Source organism: Mobula birostris, chromosome 27, assembly GCF_030028105.1.
Source record: "Mobula birostris isolate sMobBir1 chromosome 27, sMobBir1.hap1, whole genome shotgun sequence".
Lineage (NCBI taxonomy): Eukaryota > Metazoa > Chordata > Chondrichthyes > Myliobatiformes > Myliobatidae > Mobula > Mobula birostris.
This window is the reverse complement of record NC_092396.1, coordinates 20029308-20052201: the sequence shown is the minus strand read 5'-3', so window position 1 is coordinate 20052201 and position 22894 is coordinate 20029308.

Here is a 22894-nt window from a genome sequence, read left to right as displayed (position 1 = left end):
CAAATTTATCCCTAACATCCCGCAAGAGATCTCTAAACATCGACCACATGTCCATAATACATTTCCCTACAAAAACATCATCCCAATTCACACCCGCAAGTTCTAGCCTTATATCCTCATAATTTGCCCTTCCCCAATTAAAAATTTTTTTCCTGTCCTCTCTGATTCTATCATTTTCCATGATAATGCTAAAGGCCAGGGAGCGGTGGTCACTGTCCCCCAGATGCTCACCCACTGAGAGATCTGAGTGTGCGGAGATTGACCAGTTAGGCTCAGTTCGCATGTACATTCTGTGTACAGATTGCAGATACTGACTGGTATTGGGAACAGGTCATGGGTTCCAGGTTGCAGGTACTGACCAGACATTGACTGCCTGGGCACACAATCTGTGGGGGCGGGAGGTAGGACCAAATCTCGACCCGGTGGGAGGATCCTGACAGGAGATAGATTTTGCAGAGAGGGGGCGCCTGTAAACTATGCCTGTACTTTCGGTGAATAGTGAGTGAGGTGAACAACTGAATAGCTTCCCTTTTCCTGGAACATTAAGATCTCAGGCATCTTTTATCTTGCATACTTCCACCAAGTCTATCAAAGTTGCAAATGTATCCAAGATTATTTCTATTAATAAGAATGCCTTCTTACGTTTCTGGGCTTTGTTTTTGGCATGTATACTTTCACCCTCACTTTTAATTTCATGAAAGCATCACCATCCATTCTTCATAACAGCAGAAGAGCTCCCAAACCATATTACAAATGCCGAGGATGATAAAATAGCCAGGTTGCACTCTGCATTGTTCCCACCTTAACAGGCACAAGGCTTTCCTCAGCAATTGGAATGCTCTGCTCTCTGTTTCTCCATTGCTCCAGTCTAAACTCGAATCCCTTTGTGCTAAAAGGACCGATTAACTATGAACATTCAGGCACATCCAAGCATCATGAGTTTTAGTTTGACGACTATTATTGCAGACAGCTGTCTAACATAGACACACCTTATCCTCCTCCAAGTACCAAACAGATTGGGTAATAGTGAGGGGACGGATAAAAGCAGACATAAAAGATGTGCCCAAATCACATTAGCCAGATTTACTTCAGATATGTCAGAGTGAGTGGGTGGATGGTTTCCTTTGTTGTTGGATTATGAAAATCACTGTTGCTTCACTGGCATTTTTCTTCGGGGTGCTTATCTGTGTTGATTCTTAGCGACTCTCCCAGTCAGTGGAATTTTGATCAGCCTGACAGAGACTACACACACAAGCCTAGTCTTTAAAAGGTAACTAACAGATCTTCACTATCACCAGCTCACAGATGGATCAAGGTGGCAACTTAATCCAATCGCTCCTAAATACCCCAGTGTGTGTCGGCATTAGGATGCCTGATAGGATGGTATGAGCATTTAAATCCACTTCCAGCAGTGGGGCAGGGTTGGAAAGAGGAATGTAGAACAAGAGGAAGAAATGCATTCACCACACCTCTACGTCTAAAGGGAAAATTTCAGGTTTGTTAGCAACAGCATAGGTGAAACACATGAAGAAGCCAGCAGGGGGCAGGCAAGACCAACTTAAATATCTAAGAATCTGAATCAGGTTTATCATCACTGGCATGTGATGTGACATTTGTAACTTAGTAGCAGCAGTTCAATGCAATACATAATCTAGAAGAAAAAAATAAATAAAATAAAAATAATAATAAAAAATAAACAAGTAAATCAATTACAATATTGATGTTCAGAGGTAGTCAATTAAAACTCCCTCCCCCCCATCATTAACATCAAAAACAGAAAACTTTATTTATATTATAACTTTAAGTACTAAAATATCCCAAAGTGCTTCACAGGAGAGTTAGCAAACAAAATTTGACATGGCATAATATGAGACATTAAGTACATTTTTCTCTTGTGGGGTGTGGAAACATATAAAGAGAGAAACCAAGGCTGGAAACTTTAAAGGGGGGGGGGGGGAGTTCCAGAAGTTAAGGCTTAGATGTCAGAAGGCATTATTCTGACTTGGGTAGAACGATCAAACTCCACGATGTTCAAGAGATCTGAAATAGAGTTGGGGAGAAATATTTGATGACTGTGGGATTAGAAACATAGAAACCCATGATTGCGTAGCCAAGTTTCCATCGAACTCAATATATAAGTTTACTGATGACACAACAATTGTAGGCCGTATCTCGGGTAATGATGAGTTTGAGTACAGAGAGGAAATTAAGAACCTGGCGGCATGGTGTGAAGACAATAACCTATCCCTCAACGTCAGCAAGACGAAGGAATTGGTTGTTGATTTCAGAAGGAGTAGCGGACCGCACGACTCAATTTACATCAGTGGTGCGCAAGTGGAACAGGTCAAAAGCTTTAAGTTCCTCGGGGTCAATATCACAAATGACCTGACTTGGACCAACCAAGCAGAGTGCACTGCCAAGAAGGCCCACCAGTGCCTTTATTTCCTGAGAAAACTAAAGAAATTTGGCCTGTCCCCTAAAACCCTCACTAATTGTTATAGATGCACCGTAGAAAGCATTCTTCTAGGGTGCATCACAACCTGGTATGGAAGTTGTCCTGTCCAAGACCGAAAGAAGCTGCAGAAGATCGTGAACACGGCGCAGCACATCACACAAACCAATCTTCCGTCCCTGGACTCACCTTACACCGCACGCTGTCGGAGCAGTGCTATCAGGATAATCAAGGACACGACCCACCCAGCCAACACACTCTTCGTCCCTCTTCCTTCCGGGAGAAGGCTCAGGAGCTTGAAGACTCATACGGCCAGATTTGGGAACAGCTTCTTTCCAACTGTGATAACTGCTGAATGGATCCTGACCCGGATCTGGGCCATACCCTCCAAATATCCGGACCTCCCTCTCGGTTTTTTTTGCGCTACCTTACTTTCCATTTTCTATTTCCTATTTATGATTTCTAATTTAAATTTTTAATATTTACTATCGATTTGTACTCCAGGGAGTGGGAAGCATAGAATCAAATATCGCTGTGATGATTGTAAGTTCTAGTATCAATTGTTTGGCGACAATAAAGTATAGAAAACCTACAGCACAATACAGGCCCTTCGGCCCACAAAGCTGTTCCAAACATGTCCTTACCTTGGCTTACCCATAGCCCTGTATTTTTCTAAGATCCGTGTACCTATCCAGAAGTCTCTTAAAAGACCCTATCGTTTTCGCTTTCACCGCTGCCGCCGGCAGCCCATTCCATGCACTCACCACTCTCTGCATAAAAAAACTTACCCCTGACATCTCCTCTGTACCTTCTTCCAAGCACCTTAAAACTATGCCCTCTCGTGCTAGCCATTTCAGCCCTGGAAAAAAGCCTCTGACTATGCACACGATCATCACGATTGTAAATAGTTACAGACTAGTGAACTCCTCTAGTGGGCAATGTCCTCTCTAATTTTTAGTAGTCAGTGTGTGCAAAAATCTTACGTTGTGCAATTTTTTTCCTGTGACACAGTATGTGCGCACTGAATGCACATGTGGCACAGTTTATGTAGGTTTACAAAATATTTGACATAAAACTGCATGGAATAACAACAAAATAACATACATATTTAAGTCACTCAGTTACTTTTTCTCTCTCCTGCCTTTGGCATTTACCCATTCTTTGTAAGCTCTATCTAGACTAATAGAACTTCCATCCAATTGATAGCTTTTGATTCTCATTAACATATCCAAATGGCATTCATCTAAACGGCTTCTCAGCTTGTTTTTGAGTTGGTTCATTAGGCTAAAATCTCGCTCACAGTCTGCACTAGACACAAGAAAGGCTCCCCCAATGTCCATCAACTGGACTAGCAGTGAGGCTTTATGGGTGGAACTGAGGAGTAAGAAGGGTCTGAGCATGCTTGGTGGTATCAGAAAGGATTTGGCAACTGTGGATATGGACCTGCTGTCTTCTGGCCAAACTGTACTTGGTAAATGGGAGGTTCTCAAAAATGAAATTTCGAGAGTACAAAGCTTGTACGTGCCTGTCAGAATAAAAGGTAGAGATAACAGGTGTCGAGAACCATGGTTTTCAAGAGATACTGAGGCCCCTGTTGAGAAAATGAGGAGGTGCATAGCAGGTAAAGGCAGGTAGGAACAAATGAAATACTTATGGAGTATAGAAAATGCAAGAGAACACTTCAGAAAGAAATCAGGAGGGATAAAGGAAGGCATGAGGTTGCCCTAGCAGACCAGGTCTAGGAGAATCCTAAGGGATTCTACAGATACGTTAAGAGCAAAATGACCGCAAGGGACAAAATTGGTCCCCTGCAAGATCAGAATGGAAATCTATTCATGGAGCCAAACGAGATGGGGAAGATCTTAAATTGATTTTTCTATCTGTATTTATTCTGAAGATGGACACGTTCCCGTAGAAGTGAGGCAAAGCAGCATTGATGTCACAGACGCAGTACAGATCACAGAGGAGGAGGTGTTTGCTGTCTTAAGGCAAATCAGGGTGGACAAATCCCCAGGTGTTTCCTCAGGCCCTGTGAAAGGCTGGTGCAGAAATTGCAGGGGCTCTAGCAGAGATATTTAAAACATTTTTAGCACCAGGTCCCCCAAGAGGGCCATCACCTTGTCGCGGTTTGGAGGCCTGTGGGCCTCGGTGACCCGGAGAGCTGTGTTAGCTGGGGTCAGGGCTTTATGCTTTGGCTCTGGGTAGGGTCACCCATGCCAAACTGCTCAAAGATAGAGGCCAGACTAAATGTGGTTCACTGGTTCTCCAGGTTCGGGGATTCCACCCAGGGCTAACAACCTGACTGGTAAAATAAAATTATTATTGAATCAGCAACGAAGAATCCTTCTACATCTGATTCTGATGGTATTCCTGAGTCTTCACCCGCGACTTGCATGACAGACAGGAGTGAAAACTGAGAGGAAACTTCTGATATGATGAAGGAAGCCCTGAACACTGCCAGAGATGGAGGACCTTCATTGCTGCCCTAAACGCCAGTGGCGTAATGGGCAGTAAGTAAATTAGCGACAAGTGAGGCACTGGAGGATTGGAGGATAGCTAATGTTGTTCCACTGTTTAAGAAAGGCTCTAAAAATAAACCAAGGAATTATAGGCTGGTGAGCCTGACATCAGTGGTGGGAAAGTTGTTGGAAGGTATTCCAGGGACCAGATATGAGTATTTGGAGGGACAGGGACTGATTAGGGATAGTTAGCATGGCTTTGTGCATGGTAGGTTGTGTCTAGCCAATCTTGTAGAGGTTTTCGAGGGAGTTACCAGGAAAGCCGATGAAGGCAAGGCAGTGGATGTTGTCTACAAGGACTTTAGCAAGGCATTTGACAAGGTTCCGCGTGGGAGGTTGTTCAAGAAGGTTCAGTCGCTCGGCATTCAAGATGAGGTAATAAATTGAATGAGACATTGGCTTTGTGGGAAAAGCCAGAGAGTGGTAGTAGATGGTTGCCTCTCCGACTGGAGGCCTGTGACTAATGGAGCGCCACAGGGATCGGTGCTGGGTCCATTGTTGTTGGTCATCAGTGATCTAGATGATAATGTGATTAACTGGATCAGCAAATTTGCAGATGACACTCAAGATTGGGGGGTGTTGTGAACAGTGAGGAAGGCTATCAGAGCTGGCTGCGGGATCGGAACCAGCTGTAAAAAAAATTAGCAGAAAAACGGTGGATGGAATTTAATGCAGACAAGTGTGAGGTGTTGCATTTCGTTGGGACCAGCCAGGGCAGGTCTTATATAGTGAGTGGGAGGACACTGAGGAGTGTGGTAGAACAAAGGAATCTGGGAATACAGGTCCATAATTCATTGAAAGTGATGTCACAGGTAGATAGGATCGTAAAGAAAGCTTTTGGCACATTGGCCTTCAGAAATCAAAAGCAATGAGTACAGGTAGTTGCAATGTTATGTTGAAGTTACAGGTATATAAGACATTGGTGAGGTCTATTTGTGTGTAGTTGTGGTCACCCCCCTACAGAAAAGATATAAATAAGATTGAAAGAGTACAGAGAAAATTTACAAGGACGTTGCCGGGACTGGAGGGCCTGAGTTATAAGGAAAGACTGAACAGGTTAGAATTTTATTCTCTGGAATGCAGGAGATTGAAAGGTGATTTACTAGAGGTGTACAAAATTGTGATGGGTACAGATAGGGCAAATGCAAGCAGGCTTTTCCACTGAGGTTGGGTGAGACGACAACCGGAGGTCATGGGTTAAGGGTAAAAGGCGAAATGTTTAAGGAGAACATGAGGGGAACTTTCTTCACTCAGAGGATGGTGAGAATGTGGAACGAGCTGCCTGCACAAGTGGTGCATGTGTGCTCAGTTTCAACGTTTCAGAGAAGTTTCGATAGGCAGATGAATGAGAGGGGTATGAAGGCTATGGTCAGGGTGCAGGTGGATGGGAGTTCAGCATGGACTAGATGGGCCAAAGGGCCAGTTTCTGTGCTACAGCTTTCTATGACTAGGAAGGTTGAAATAAGGGCAAGGGTTGTGGTATTGAAAACAAAGGTGAGGTCTTTTTAAAATCAGAGAATAGCTAGATTGGGAGCCAATGGGTGTAGCAACAGAAAACCTCTGACCTAGAAAACAGATAATGGGTGGAAAGAGTACAAGAGGCCCACCAACTCCCAGATAATCACAGCATGTCAAGGTTTTCATAGCTGTCAAGGCCATCTAAAGTACCCATGGCTCCACCCAACTAGGATTCAAGAACAGAGATAAAATTATAGAAGACAGGGAAGAAATCTATGCCCACTGGAAGGAACATTTTAAAGGCTTCCACAATAGCCTTGACTCCTTTCTATAGTAGCTTATTTAGTCTCATCTGGCCACTATTTGTGATCGACAAGAAGGTCTAACACATGGGTAGGGAGAAGTCCACAGCCTCAACCACAAGTCCACTGCTCCAGTGACCACACTGTGAAGAAGAGCATCTCAGGGAATCAGACACACCACGGTTGTTGCCAAACCACTAAAAGGATGTACTTTTGGCCGCAGTAACTACAGAGGACTCTCCCTGTTGTCTGCAAGGGTCGTCATCAACTTCTTCCCAGTGGCTGAAGAGTGGGGGGACGTTACAATCAGAGTCAGGTTTAATATCACTACCATGTGCTGTGAAAGTTTTTGTTTTGTGGCAGCAGACATTGTAATGCTTAATAATAAAAATTATAAATTTCATTCAGTACAAAATGTGTGCGGAGAAGTACTATATATTATATGTATGTATATGCATATGTCTGTGTATGTATAATATTAAATACGTAGTGACATAAGAGGGAAAAAAACTGAGGTAGTGTTCATGGCTTCATTGTCCATTCAGAAATCTGATGGCTGTGGGAAAGGCGATGTTCCTGAAACATTGATTGGGTGTCTTCAGGCTCCTGTACCTCCTCCTTGATCCAGTATATCATCATATGTAATGAAAAAGGGTTGATAGCTATAATCTATAAACGGTTATCGAGTTCACCAATGATATCCAATGATAAAATTAAACGCGCTTGGGAATCGGAACTTCAAGTCATTTTCAGATAATCAATGGAGTAAAATTTTTCATTCGGTTAACAACTCATCTATTTGTGCCCGTCATTTCTTGATACAGTTCAAGGTAGTGCATTGGGCTCATACGTCAAAGGATAAACTAGCATGCATTTTCTCTAATATTAATCCTATTTGTGACAGATGTAATACTGAGCTGGCCACTTTAACTCGTATGTATTGGTCGTATTTAAAGCTAGATAACTTTTGGAGAGATGTTTTTAAAACACTATCAAAGGTTTTGGATCTGGACCTACAACCTAATTTGCTTACGGCAATTTTTGGGATTATCCCATCGGAAGCAGGAAATATTCCTGTTTTTGCTGAACGTATGATAGCCTTTTTGACCTTACTGACGAGGGGAACCATTTTATTGAAGTGGAAGGATTCTAATCCACCTCCGGTCTTTTATTGGCTCTCCTCCATTATGTCCTGTTTAAGTTTACAGGAAATAAGAAATCGGACATTTAATACATCCTTTAAATTTGAGCAAATATGGTGACCTTTTATCCAATATTTTCATTTAATTTGATTTGTTACTCTTTCAATCTTTTTTTCCGAAGTTTTAGATTTGATCAGAAAGTCTTTCTTTCTTTCTTTTTTGGTTGTATCCTCAAAATGGACTGCCCAGTCCCTTTTTTTTTAGGAAGAGGTACAGTCGATGTTTTGGGCTGAGACCCTTCGTCAGTCCCGATGAAGGGTCTCGGCCCGAAACGTCAACTGTACCTCTTCCTATAGATGCTGCCTGGCCTTCTGCGTTCGCCAGCAATTTTTATGTGCGTTGCTTGAAATTCCAGCATCTGCAGGTTTCCCCGTGTTTGCCTTTTTTTTTGTTCTTTCTTTTTTATAGTGGCGTGGGTTTTTTTTCTTTTCATTTAAAACCCAATGTTTTTTCTTTCCTCTTCATATACTGGTAAGAGGGGAATTGTTAATTTGTTTTCATTTTTTTAACTATATATTTTATACTAGTTTAACAATATCTATGATTTTGACAATATCTATCTTAATCTTGGTTTATATTGTTACTGATATATATATTTGAACTAATTCTCCTCTTGATTGTATTTATGCCTTTTTTAAATCAATAAAAAGATTAATAAAGAAAGAAGAAACAGTGATTAATGGGTCCCCAGCAGACCCAGTCTTGGCGCAGTGTGATGTGAAGCAAATTTATATCACCACCCCAACGCTTCATTCAAACCTTTCACACTGCATTCCCTTCTCCTTCCTGTGGGGAGAAAAGCAAACTGCTGGAGGAATTCAGTGGACCTGTAGAGGGAAATGGCCCGTCAATGTTTAGGGTAGAGACCCTTCATCTAAAGGGGAGATGAGATGAGAGGAAAGGTTGGGGCAAGAGCAGCCAAGTCATAGGTGGGTCTGGGTGATTGCAACTTGGACGAGAGGACGGAAATGGCGATAGAGGCTGGAAGATGGCAGGTGGAGGCAACAGAGGGCTGCAGATGGTGGGATCTGATGAGAGAGGAAGGTAATGCATGGAACCAATTAAGGGAGTGGGATGGGCCGATGGGAAGAGTGAGGGGAAAGGGACCTAGTGATGGTAAGATTCAGTAGGTGGAAGAGGGAAAAGAAACTGGGTGAAGACCAACCACAGATGAGGAGACTGGTTTAACAATGCCTCTCACTGTGCCAATCTGGAACTCTTAGTTGCAAACCATTTTAATTACCCTCCCCATTTCCACACTGAGTATCTTCTCATCCTTCTTTGTCATGGCGAGCACAAGCAATGACTGAATCCAGGTGCGGGGGAACAGCAGACTCTGTCAAAAAGAAAAGTTATACATTCTGTAGGAATTCCAGCAGAATATTGGAAAAATACAGGGCGACACTGCGAGACGTCATTCTCAGAACAAGGATCCCACGATACATCCTATTCGGGAGTCCACTTTCAATAATCACAGTATGTGGAAAACCCATGCCAGTCACAATTAACTTGACCAGATTAAACAGAAAGCACAAAAGCTTAACGACTCTCGTTAAGACAACAATAGTAAACACAGGTGCTCGAGAACCTAGAAGCCCAATGCTCTATGGTGCCCCGCACAGGGCTCATGACACTTCTCCACTGTTGGGATGAAGGCAAACACAAACTAGAGGAACCATATCTCATGCCTCACCCAAATGGCCTACAATCTGATGGCATGAACATTGAATTCTCCATTTTGAGAATCAGAACCAGGTTTATTATCACTGTCATATCCAAAAGGAAATTTGTTGTTTTGTTCTTATCACTTGATCTACCTGTATCCTTCACTCTCTCACTCAGTCCTCTCGCCCACTACTCCCAACTGCACTCCCTACCTCCTTCATTTGCCTTCCGTTTTTTATTATTAGATTCCATCATCTATAGCCCAATATTTGCCCCACATATCACCTCCTTTTTCCCTTCTTTTTATACTATCTTCCTTTCTTCATTCAGTCCAGATGACAGATCTTGACAAGAAATACATGGAGATAATCTCCTGAATTAATGGGAAACTGTTGCCTCCTCTCCATAACCAGTTATGTCAACCTCAGCAGCTGGCTGAACTTTCCACTCACTGGCCACTTTTTTAGTTGCACCTATACACCTGATTGTTAATTTAATGCACGTATTGATGTTGGAATCGAAGGTGAGAGCAGATTTTGCTTGTTCTCCATGATACTCATCTCCATGGCGCTGAGGCTACGAAGACTGCCCCGGCTGCTGTGCTCCATGCCCACTAATATGATGAACTGATAAGCAAGGCTGTGGGCCTACTCCAGGCTTCAGATCTGAGGTCTCAATTTTGGTTCAGAAGGCTGTTGTTCACTTCAATTGTTTGCATAATTTTTATTTTACTTTCTCTTGCGCATGGAGTATTGGTCTTTTATTTTTATTTCAATCTTTTTTTCCTTTAATTGGGTTCTTTTGGGCTTCTTGCTCAGTGGCTAACTGTGAGCAAACAAATCTCAAGACTGTATAATTTATTCATTCTTTCCTAATAAATGTACTTGAATCTTTTTTTAAATCTTTTTTTTGCTCAGCATAACAAAACTTTCAATTTACAGATACATTTACATTTCTTCCCCTCACAGATATCAGCATTCAGAACATTTCCATCAAAATATAGACATCATATACAACATCCTATACAAAAGCCCTTATTAGTTTCGCAGACAGGTTTACATCTATATACTGCAGAAAAGGTTGCCATGTGTTATGAAAACTATTTGTTTTTGAGTGTACCATACATGTCAAAAAGTCCAAAGGATTCCATGATTAATTTACGCCAACCAAAAAGTCCAGGGGCCTTATTGGATATCCAACAAAGTAAAATGTTCTTCCTCGCACAAAAGGTCAGGATGTTAAAAAGCTTTTTCTAATGTGTATTAATAATACGACTGCTGGGTAAGCCTAAGAGAAAAGACATTGGGTCCAGTTCAAGCTCCATCTTCAGAATCTTTTTCATTTCACCCAAAATATCACTCCAGTATGCCTGAAGCTTGGGACAAGTCCAAAAACAGTGGGTGAAAGTTCCAGTATTTACTTTACATTTAGAACACATTGGAGAAACCCCCGTCTTAAACTTCGAAAGGTGATCTGGAGTCAGACGGGCTCTATGCAGAATTTTGAGTTGCAGTGCTTTAGTTCTATTACAAACTGAAATTTTCTTTGCGTTATCACAGATGTCTTCCCATGTTTCAGCTGTAATTTCTACTCCCAGCTCTTCCTCCCAGACCCTTCCCAGCTGCTCAGCCTCTCCACAAGAACATTCCCTCAGGATGCTGTAAAAGTACTAATGGAGACTTCACTCTTAGAACAGAACACCCTCCTTTCTATGTCAGACCTGTAGAAATCATTTAGCAATGATGTTTTTTCCTGTATATAATCTCTTATCTGAATGAAACGATAAAGATCTTTGTTGGGTATGTTAAAGTTCTGTACTATTTGACTAAAAGACATCATTGTTCCTTCATCGAATAAGTCTCCTAGATGGAAAAAACCAAAGTTTAAATCCAGAATCCGTTATGCCAGGCTGAAAATCTGGACTGCCGGTTATTGGAGTGAAGGGTGATATTTTTGCTGTGGTGCCCTCAATTTGTCGCACTGCCCTCCAAGCCCTGACTGTATTAATTGTTATTGGATTGTGACAGTACTACTGACCCCTCGTCTAGTCCTGATGAAGGGTCTCGGCCCGAAACGTCGACTGTACTTCTTCCTATTGATGCTGCCTGGCCTGCTGCATTCCACCAGCATTTTATGTGTGTTGCTTGAGTTTCCAGCATCTGCAGATTTCCTCGTGTTTGCGATTTTAATACAGGGTCCTTTTTGTTCCAGATGAAAGAAACAAACCAGCCATTTATTTTTTTTAAGTATTTGTTGGGTAAAAATGACTGGAATCATTCATATTGGGTAGAGCAGACGAGGAAGAATGTTCACTTTGAGCAACGATATTCGGCCAAGCCATGAAATGGGAAGAGCGCTCCATCACTCAAGATCCTGTTTGATTTTGTCAAATAACTGTGTAAAGTTAGCTTTGAACAATTGATCAAATGTAGGTGTGATAAATATGCCTAAGTAAACAAAACCTGTCTGCGACCATTTAAAGGAGAAAACACCCTGAGTGTCAGGTACCTGCTGCAGATTCCCCAGAGGCATAGCCTCTGATTTAGTAAAGTTTATTTTATAACCTGAAAAGGTGCTAAATAAATTGATGCATTGTATAAGGTGGTGCACTGATATAGCAGGGTTTGATAAGAAAATTAGAACATTATCTGCATACAGTGTAATTTTATGTGATTTTAGTCTTGCGTCTGGAGCAGGTACTTTGGGGTCTCGCCGAATAGCCTCAGCCAATGGCTCGATCACTAGTGTGAAAAGTAGTGGTGATAAAGGGCAGCCCTGCCGTCTGCCCCTCAGAATACTAAAATTATCTGACCTAATACCATTAGTGAGAATTGCAGCCAAAGGGTCATTATAAAGAACCTTCACCCACTTAATAAAATTATTGCCCAAACCAAATTGTTCTAAAGTGAAAAAAAATACGACATTTGACATGATCAAAGGCCTTTTCTGCATCTAAGGAAACCACCAAGCCATCCACTGCCTGTTGCTGTGATTCAGGCATCACAGTAAGTAATCTTCTGATATTGTTAGATGACCTACAGCCTTTTACAAAACCCTTTTGACCCTCTTTTATGACAAAAGGTTACACAGTTTCTAATCGCAAGGCTAAGGTTTTAGGTAAGATTTTTAAAGTCAACATTTAACAATGAAATAGGCCTGTAGGAGGCACAATCTTCAGGGCTCTTTCCTTTCTTAAGAATTAGGGAGGTATTAGCTTCTCTCAATGATGGTGGGAGGAAACCACAATTAAATGCATGATTGAACATGTTTAGCATAGGCTCTGATAATAACCCCGTGAACTCTTTATAGAATTCACTAGTGAGTCCATCAGGACCAGGGGCCTTCCCACTTTGGAGCTGTCTCACAGCTTCCTTTATCTCATGTATAGATAACGGAGAATTGAGGAGGGACTCTTGTTCAGAAGAAATGCCTAGGAGATCTAAATTCCTGAGAAAGGACTCCATCCTAGATTGTCCATCATTACATTGCTCAGAATGATACAGTTTAGAGTAAAGATTCTTAAACACAACATTAATCATTTTAGAATTACTAGTGAGGCCTCCTATCCCATCCCTAATTGAAACAATAGTCTGAGAGGCATTTTTCTTTCTAGCTAAATAAGCCAAATACCTACCTGGTTTTTCACCATGTTCAAACAATCGTTGTTTAGCAAATGTCAATTTTCTTTTGGATGCTTGTGTAAGTAAAGAATTTAGTGTTCAGCGTAGAGCCGTGAATTCTGTAACTTGGCTGCAGAAGGCTTATTAATATAATCCTTTACAGCTGCCGCAAGCCTTGCTTCCACCAGGTGCTGCTGTTCCACATCATCGCTTCTTACTAGCTGAGTAGGAGATAACTAATCCTCTTGCATAGGCCTTAGTGGTTTCCCAGAGCATCGATGGACTACTAGCTGATTTGGAATTAATAGATAGGAAAGTTTTAAATTCAGAAGTAAAGTAGTTTATGAAGGATTCAGCCTTCAATGTCCAGATCGTGCTGAATTATCTTTGGGCTTAATAGTTAAATATACTGCTGCATGGTCAGAAATAGCAATATTTCCAATTGTGCAGGATACAACTAAATCAAGGAGCTATTTGGGGGTTAGAAAAAAGTCTATTCTGGTATAACATTTGAGTGGATTAGAAAAAAATGTGAAGTCTTTGTCTGAGGGATGTAACAACCTCCAGACATCCACAAGTCCTAGTTTTCCACATAAGCCCATGAGTTGTTTGGACTGTGAGGAGAGCAGTGGGGACCACTAGGCACTCTGTCCATCAATGGGTCCATAAAACAATTAAAATCCCCACATACAATAATATTCTGTATTGAAAAGCTTGTAAATTTGGAAAAAGCATCTATTAGGAATTTGAGAGGATGAGCTGGAGGGCAGTAAACATTGAGAATACCATATTCCTCTCCATATATTGAAGCCTTAACAATCACAAATCTCCCATACTTATCCTTAATGCAATCTAATAACTTAAAAAGTAGGTTCTTCTGAATTAAAACGGCCAGCCCCCTACTCCTGGTATTAAAAGATGAAAAATAGACTTGATCAAATCCATTCTGTTGCAGTTTTAGATGTTCTTTATCACTTAAATGTGTCTCCTGCAATAAGGCTATGTCCACCATTTCCTTTTTCAGGTTTAATAGGATTTTCTTTCTCTTGATTGGTGAATGACTCCCCTTAATGTTCTAAGTGCACAATTTTAATATATTACTGGCTATAACCCTTTATATCAATTATTTGACTCCGGAGGAGAAGAAACCCAACTTAAGATCAGCTGAGCAGCAATAAGTGAATTAAAAAAACACACAAAAAAAGCAAAGCACCAACAGCGCTGAACAAGAGGACTTATCCATACTTAAAGGGGATAGCTGAACGTTCTAGCACCGTATATTCTGCCCCACTGCCAATATGGCATTTAACATAGTCAAAAATGAAAACAGGACATAATTTATCAATCCACCGAATTGTTACCGTCATGTTTAAGCTCCTTCAGGCTGGAGCAGCACCGCTAATTAAAACAAGTAATGAAACTGTGCCAATCAAAACAAATATGTTACCCATCCTATAAGATATCTTGCCGTTGAGTAATGAAAAGGTAAAATAAAGCGACCATCGAGCATGTTATCGCCCATAACCAGGACTACACAATATATATATTCTCAAGCCCAACGTGTTTACAAAAGTTTTAGCTTTGTCAGGAGAATCAAATATCTTGGTGGTCCCGTTGTAGGTGATTTTCAGCGCTGCTGGGTACAGCATAGAGTACCGGATTCCGAATTCCCTCAGCTGCTTCTTTACCTGGTCGAATTCCTTGCGCTTCCGAATAACAGCTGCCAAGAAATCTTGAAAAAACATAAACCTGGATCCCTCATATATTAAAGCCTGGGTATCAGTCCCACAGCATCTCAAAGCCTCCATCACTCTTTGTTTATCACCGAAATTATGGAACCGCACAAGGACAGGTCGAGGGCGTTGGTCTGGGCCCGGTTTTGGAGCCAGCGTACAATGAGCTCTTTCCACTTTAATGCGTCCAGCCTTGGTTTCCAAATCAAGGAAATTAGGCAGCCAGCCCTCAAAAAACTTCGCTGGCTGGCTGCCTTCTGTACCTTCAGGTGGAAAGATGATCTGTATGTTCTTCCTCCTACCTCTATTCTCAAGATCATTGATACGGTCAGACAGGCTTTGAACTTGCTTTTTTAGCACCCGGATGTGGCTTTGGGCTTGATCAGCTACAGTCTCTACCACAGAGACTCAGCGCTTGGCCTCGGTTGTTCTTGTATCAGATTTTTAAGCACCAATGTGTGGCTCTGGAGTGTTAGAGTGGACCCAGCTTCTCGTCCATCATCTTGGATATGTTCTCCGTAACTTCCTGAATTACTTGACGAAAAGCAGGGTCCAACGTGTTAGCACAGCGAGCAGCAGCCTGCTGCTCAGCTCGGGAGAGCACCCTGTGAAATCCATCCTGGCCGCCTTTCTTGTATTTTTCGATGGCATGGTGTTGAAACAGCTCAAAAATATACTCATCAATGCTCATGTTATTAAATCCGACACTTGGGCATTTAAAAAAAAGTTGGAACAGATAGGTTTATTTGTAAAATTATCAGTGTTGTGATACTGAGCTCAGCAGCAGAGCTTTCACTACGCTGTCATCTTGAAAACCCCGTACTTGAATCTTGATATTGATCTAATCAGCCAATCATGTGGCAGCAACTCAATGAATAAAAGCATGTTCAAGAGGTTCAGTTGTTGTTCAGAACAAACATTGGAATGGGTATAAAATGCGACCTAAGTGACTTTGACTGTGGAATGATTGTTGGTGCCAGACAGGGTGGTTTGAGTATCTCAGAAACTGCTGATTTGCTGGCATTGTCACAGTCTCTAGAGTTTACAGAGAATGATGCAAGAGATAAAACAACATCTAATGAGTGGCAGTTCTGTGGGCAAAAATGTCTTGTTAATGACAGAAGCTGGAGGAGAATGGCCAGATTGGTTTAAGCTGACAGGAAGGGAACAGTGACTCAAATAACCACGTGTTACAACAGCGGTGTATAGAAGAGCATCTCTGAATGCACAACAGGTTGAACCTTGAAGTGGATTGTAATTGGGACCACTTCTTTTTAAGTTACGGTGGCATGCAAAAGTTTGGGCACCCTGGTCAAAATTTCTGTTACTGTGTATAGCTAAGCAAGTAAGAGATGACCTGATTTCCAAAAGACATGAAGTTAAAAAAGACACATTTCTTTAATATTTTGGGCAGGATTACTTTTTTATTTCCATCTTTTACGGTTTCAAAATAACAAAAAAGGAAAAGGCCCGAAGCAAAAGTTTGGGCACCCTGCATGGTCGGTACTTAGTAACACCCGTTTTGGCAAGTATCACAGCTTGTAAACGCTTTCTGTAGCCAGCTAAGAGTCTTTCAGTTCTTGTTTGGGGGATTTTCGCCCATTCTTCCTTGCAAAAGGCTTCTATTTCTGTGAGATTCTTGGGCCATCTTGCATGCTCTGCTCTTTTGAGGTCTATCCACAGATTTTCGATGATGTTTAGGTCGGGGGACTGATGGGGCCATGGCAAAACCTTCAGCTTGCACCTCTTGAGGTAGTCCATTGTGGATTTTGAGGTGTGCTTAGGATCACTCTCTCATGTCTTGTGGCACTGCTCCCTCTATCCAGCACTGGCACAGTAGTTCATGCAGGTGGTTTAGCAGGACACCCTTTGCGCATTTGATGGCCCCTGGTGGAATACCATCCAATCCTGATGCCTTCCCAGTGGGCAGGCTGTTGATGGCTTTACTCAGCTCTTCAGCAGTCAGCAATGCATCCAGTTCCTCCATGACAGGCAGGCATTCCATGGCGTCTAGCACGCTGTCCAAGATGCTGTTTTCTCTGGAGAAGAGTTCAGCGTAATGCTCCACCCATCTCTCCATCTGCTTGCCTTTGTCATTGATGGTCTCGGCTGTTATGGTTTTCAATGGTGCTGTCTTGCTCTGGGTTGGCCCGATGGCTTTCTTGGTCCCCTCGTACACTCCACGGATGTTGCCTGTGTCAAATGATGACTGAATGCTTTCGCATAGTTGTAGCCAGTGGTCATTTGCACAGCGTCTGGCTGTTTCCTGGGCCTTGCTTCTTGCTGTCCTTAGCGATTGTAGTGTTGCCTGGGTGGGGTGGCGTTTGTGCTCTAGTAGTGCAACACGCTTCACCTCGATGACAGCAGTGAGCTTACTTGAGCTCACTTCAAACCAGGCCTGTGTCTTGCCCCGTTTCTTCCCGAAGGCCTTGAGTGCAGTGCTGTGGATAGTGTCCCTGAGAGAGTCCCATCTCTGCTGAGCATCTCCTTCTGGTGGGTCTGCAAGGAGAGCATCGTCCAGTGACTTGATGAACTCTGCAGCTTTGTCTGGGTGTTGTGTCTTACTGGCATCGATGCGCTGCTTGCCTGGAGGCTTGGCGCAGTACATCTTCTTCAGCCGAAGTCTGATCTTGCAGCAAACCAGAGAGTGATCCATGTCACAGTCGGCACTCTGAAAGGAGCGAGTCATGAGCACGTTTCTCAGGTGACGGCGTCTTGTGATTATCAGGCCTAGTTGGTGCCAGTGTTTGGAGCGGGGATGCCACCAAGACACTTTGTGCTGAGCTTTGATCTGGAAGTAGGTGTTGGTGACACACAATTCGTGGAGCATGCAAAGCTCGAGCAGTCGTTGCCCATTGTCATTGATGCTGCCAATTCCATACTGCCCCAGGCAGCTTGGCAGGGAGTTGTGGTCGGCGCCCACTCTGGCGTTGAAGTCGCCAAGTAGCAGCAACTGTTCCTGACTTGGGATCTCCTGTATCATCATCGAGAGCAGGTCGTAGGACTCGTCCTCTGTGTCTTATGTAGAGTAGAGGGCTGGGGCATAGACGCTGACAAGGTTGACAGGCCCGTCAGATGTGTGGAGTCGAAGTGAGAAAATTGGCTCCATTCCTTTCTTGCTAGGCTCTACCATCTTCAGCAGCGAGTTCTTCACGGCAAAGCCGACACCATGCTCTCTGGTCTCGTCTGAGCCCTTCCCCTGCCAGAAGAAGGTATAGTCTCTCTCACGTAGGGTTCCTGATTCTGTGAGACGTGTCTCTTGGAGTGTTGCGATGTCCACTTGGAACACAGGGGACAGAAGCGACTATAACAACTACCGGGGAATCTCCTTGCTGAGCATCGTTGGGAAGGTCTTCGCCCGTATGGTCCTGAACAGACTGCAGAAAATAGCCGAAAGGGTATCTCCCGAGTCTCAGGTCAGAACGCTCCACAATCGACATGATCTTCTCCCTTCAACAGCTACAAGAGAAATGAAGAGAGTAAAGACAACCACTCTACGTCGCTTTCATTGACCTTAAGAAGGCCTTCGATCTTGTGAGCAGAGATGGCCTGTTCAAAGTCCTTGCCAGGATTGATTGTCCCTCGAGGCTCCTCAAGATAGTCCAGTCATTCCACACAGACATGAAGGGCGTCGTTCAGTTCGATAGCTCTTCTTCGGAGGCCATCAACGTCTGCAGCGGTGTGAAGCAGGGCTGTGTGCTTGTCCCCACCCTGTTCGGCATCTTCTTCGCAGACATGCTGAAGCACGCCTTTGGAACAACAACTGATGGTGTCTACCTCCACACCAGATCGGACGGAAGGCTGTTCAGTCTGTCCCGGCCGAGGGTGAAAACCAAGGTTCGTGAAGTACTCATCAGGGACATGTTGTTTACAGACGATGCGGCAGTGGCAACACACTCTGAAGAGCAACTGCAACGCCTCATGGACAGCTTCTCAAGATCCTGCCAGGACCTCAGCTTGACCATCAGCCTGAAGAAGACCAACGTGTTGGGCCAAGGCATTAAGCACCCTCCTACCATTACCATTAACAACTACTAGTTGGAGGTAGTTCACGAGTTTACATACCTTGGCTCCACCATCATGGATAGCCTTTCCCTAGACCCCGAGATCAACAGACGGATCGGACGAGCAGCCTCAACATTTGCCAGGCTGACAAGGAGAGTCTGGGAGAACAGAAAGCTGACGACGCACACCAAAGTTGCAGTCTACAGGGCCTGCGTCCTCAGCACACTGCTTTACGGCAGCGAGACCTGGAGCCTCTACTACAGACAACAGCGGCGTCTCAACGTCTTGCACCTTCGCAGCCTGAGACGCATCCTGGACATCAAGTGGATTGACTGAGTCACCAACAATGAGGTCCTGGCCGGCGCCCAGATACCCAGCCTCTTCACCCTGCTCCAACAACGCCGTCTCCGCTGGCTGGGCCACGTACACCGCATGTCAGACGGGAGGATCCCGAAAGACCTGCTGTACGGGGAACTGGCCTCCGGCAGGAGAGCACAAGGGCGGTCCCATCTTCATTTCAAAGATGTCTGCAACAAAGACATGAAGTCACGGAATATGAACGTCGAGAGGTGGGAGGACATCGCAAGCGATCGCTCTCACTGGAGGCTGGAACTACGCAGAGGTCTAAAAAGTGGAGAAGAGAAGCTGAGGCTTGCTGCTGAAGAAAAGCGCACTCACCGAAAAAACAGCACCAAGACAACACTGGAGGACAGTGCCTTCAACTGCAGTGGCTTCAGCCAAGACTGTCACTCCCGTGTGGGCCTCTACAGCCACAACAGACACTGCTCTAACACAGACTGAAGCAAGACTTTTCAGGTGCAGATCGATGGTCTCGCGAGACTAACGGATGCCACCACTTAGGATCATTATCCTGTTGTAGAAGCCATCCTCTTTTCATCTTCAGCTTTTTCTTTACAGACGGTGTGATGTTTGCTTCCAGAATTTGCTGATATTTAATTGAATTCATTCTTCCCTCTACCAGTGAAATGTACCCCATGCCATTGGCTGCAACACAAGCCCAAAGAATGATTGATCCACTCCCGTGCTTAACAGTTGGAGAGAGGTTCTTTTCGTGAAATTCTGCACCCTTTTTTCTCCAAACATACCTTTGCTCATTGCAGCCAAAAAGTTCTATTTTAACTTCATCAGTCTGCAGGACTTGTTTCCAAAATGCATCAGGCTTGTTTAGGTGTTCCTTTGCAAATTTCTGATGCTGAATTTTGTGGTGAGGACGCAGAAAAGGTTTTCTTCTGATGACTCTTCCATGAAGGTCATATTTGTGCAGGTGTTGCTGCACAGTAGAACAGTGCATCGCCACTCCAGAGTCTGCTACATCTTCCTGAAGGTCTTTTGCAGTCAAACAGGGGTTTTGATTTGCCTTTCTAGCAATCCTACGAGCAGTTCTCTTGGAAAGTTTTTTTGGTCTTCCAGACCTCAACTTGACCTCCACCGTTCCTGTTAACTGCCATTTCTTAATTACATTATGAACTAAGGAAACGGCTACCTGTAAACACTTTGCTATCATCTTATAGCCTTCTCCTGCTTTGTGGGCATCATTTATTTTAATTTTCAGAGTGCTAGGCAGCTGCTTAGAGGAGCCTTTGGCTGCTGATTGTTGGGACAAGGTTTGAGGAGTCAGGGTATTTATAAAGCTTTGAAATTTGCATCACTTGGCCTTTCCTAACGATGACTGTGAACAAGCCATAGCCCTAACAAGCTAATTAAGGTCTGAGACCTTGGTAAAAGATATCTGAGAGCTCAAATCTCTTGGGGTGCCCAAACGTTTTCATGGAGCTCCTTTCCTTTTTTCACTCTAAAATTGTACAAAACAAAAATAATACACTAACCTTGCTTAAAATGTTGAAAAGAATGTTTCACCCTTAACTTTATGACTTTTGGAGATCAGTTCATCTTCTACTCACTTAACTATTCACAGTAACAGAAACTTTGACCAGGGTGCCCAAACTTTTGTATGCCACTGTATATGTTAATGATTTGGATGATGGAACCAAGTTGTGACCAAGTTTGCAGTTGATACAAAGATAGGTGGAGGAAGCAGCAGTGTTGAGGAAGCAGGGAGTCTGCAGAAGGACTTAGCCAGAAGGACAACAAGTGGCAGATGGAATATAGTGCAGTGAAGTATATGTTCATGCACTTTATAGATGGAATAAAGGTGAGATAGTTTTCTACACAGGAGAGAAATTTCAGAATTCAGAGATGCAAAGGGACTTGGGAGTCCTTGTGCAAGATTCCCTAAAAGTTAACTTGCAAGTTGAGTCGATGGTAAGGAAGGCAAATACAAAGTTAGCATTCATTCATTTCAAGACGACTAGAATATAAAAGCAATGATGTGATGCTGAGGCTCCATAAGGCGTTGGTCAGATGGTACTTGGAGTATCATGAGCAGTTTGGGTCCCTCGTTGAAGAAAAGATGTGCTGGCATTGGAGAGGGTCCAGAGGATGTTCTCGAAAATTATTCTGGGAATGAAAGGGTTAACATCTGATGATCATTTGATGGCTCTGGGCCTGTAGTCTCCAGAGCTTAGAAGAATGGGGCAGGGAAGTCTTACTGAAACCTATCAAATATTGAAAGGCCTAGAAAGAGTAGATGTAGAGAGAATGTTTCCTGTAGTGGGTGAGTCTAGGACCAGAGGGCACAGCCCCAGAAGAGAGGAACATCAATTTAGAACGGAAATGAGGAGGAATTTCTTTAGCCAGACGGTGGGGATTCTGTGCAATTCATTGCCACGGATGGTTCTGGATGCCAAGTCATTCCATATATTTCAAGCGGAGGTTGGTAGGTTGGTGGGACATTCAGGGAGAAAGCAGGAGAATGGGGTTGAGAGGGTTAATAAATGGCGGAACAGGCTCAGTGGGGGGAGTGGCCTAATTCTGCTCATTTGTCTTAAGGATGGGATCCAGCAGCAGAAGACCTTGAACATACACTCAGAGAACTCTTTGTTATGTATAAGGTGTACCTAATACAGTGGCCTCTGAGTGTAGGTGATGTGTGTGCATGTCTTGATTTGTAAGCCAACTCCAAGTCAGCAGTGAAGTTACTAAGGACCAAGAGGCAGCCCAGGTTACTGTAATCTCCCTGTAGCTACAGGAAGCTACCATGCATCAATTTCTCTTTTCGTTCATGAATACTTAAACGGTAGAACTAATTGAGGTTGAGTGGCTTCCTGTTAACTTACACCTCACTCAAGACCGTCTTGATCTGACACAATCAAATGTCATTTCTAGTAATGAACAAAAGCTCAGCAGAGGGTTATTTAAGAGATGGTTGAAGATTGAAGTCAAACATTTTCTCTTCTGTTTTTCAGGCTCATCTGAAATTTTCACTGACTGTCTGTAACATAACTTATTAAATTCCATTATGTCAAAGCGGGCCAGTCTGCGGTGGGCCACACCAGACTCTTTTAGGCTGTGTTACACTTTGCCAACGTTTGAATTCCAATCTATTTGCCCCTCCTTTGCTTTCATGCTCTCTATTAGCATCAGCATCAAAACCAATGCGATGGGGCGATGTCTGTCTCTGGGTTATGTAGCACAGTCCATGGTCAGAATATGGGAGACCTAGGATGCACGGATGACATGATCTGCCTGATGTGAACACCTTTTCAAGGCATTGGAACATTATATCGATGAGTACAGCCTTCTGTGGCTGGATGTGGGATGGATGAGGGAAGCCTTCTGGGAAGTAGGGAATTGTGACTGACTCTGCATTGATTGCCCGTCCTCAGTTCCCTCGGAAAGGTAACTGGGAGCTGACTTCTCAAATCACTGCTGTCCCCCTGACAAAGGTATTCCAGAATACTGGAGGGTGGGAAATTCGTAGATTTTGACCAAGTGATGAGAAAATAGCAGTTCTTTTTTTCATAAGCACAAGAGATCCTGCAGATGCTGCAAATCCAGAGTGACACCCTCAAAATACT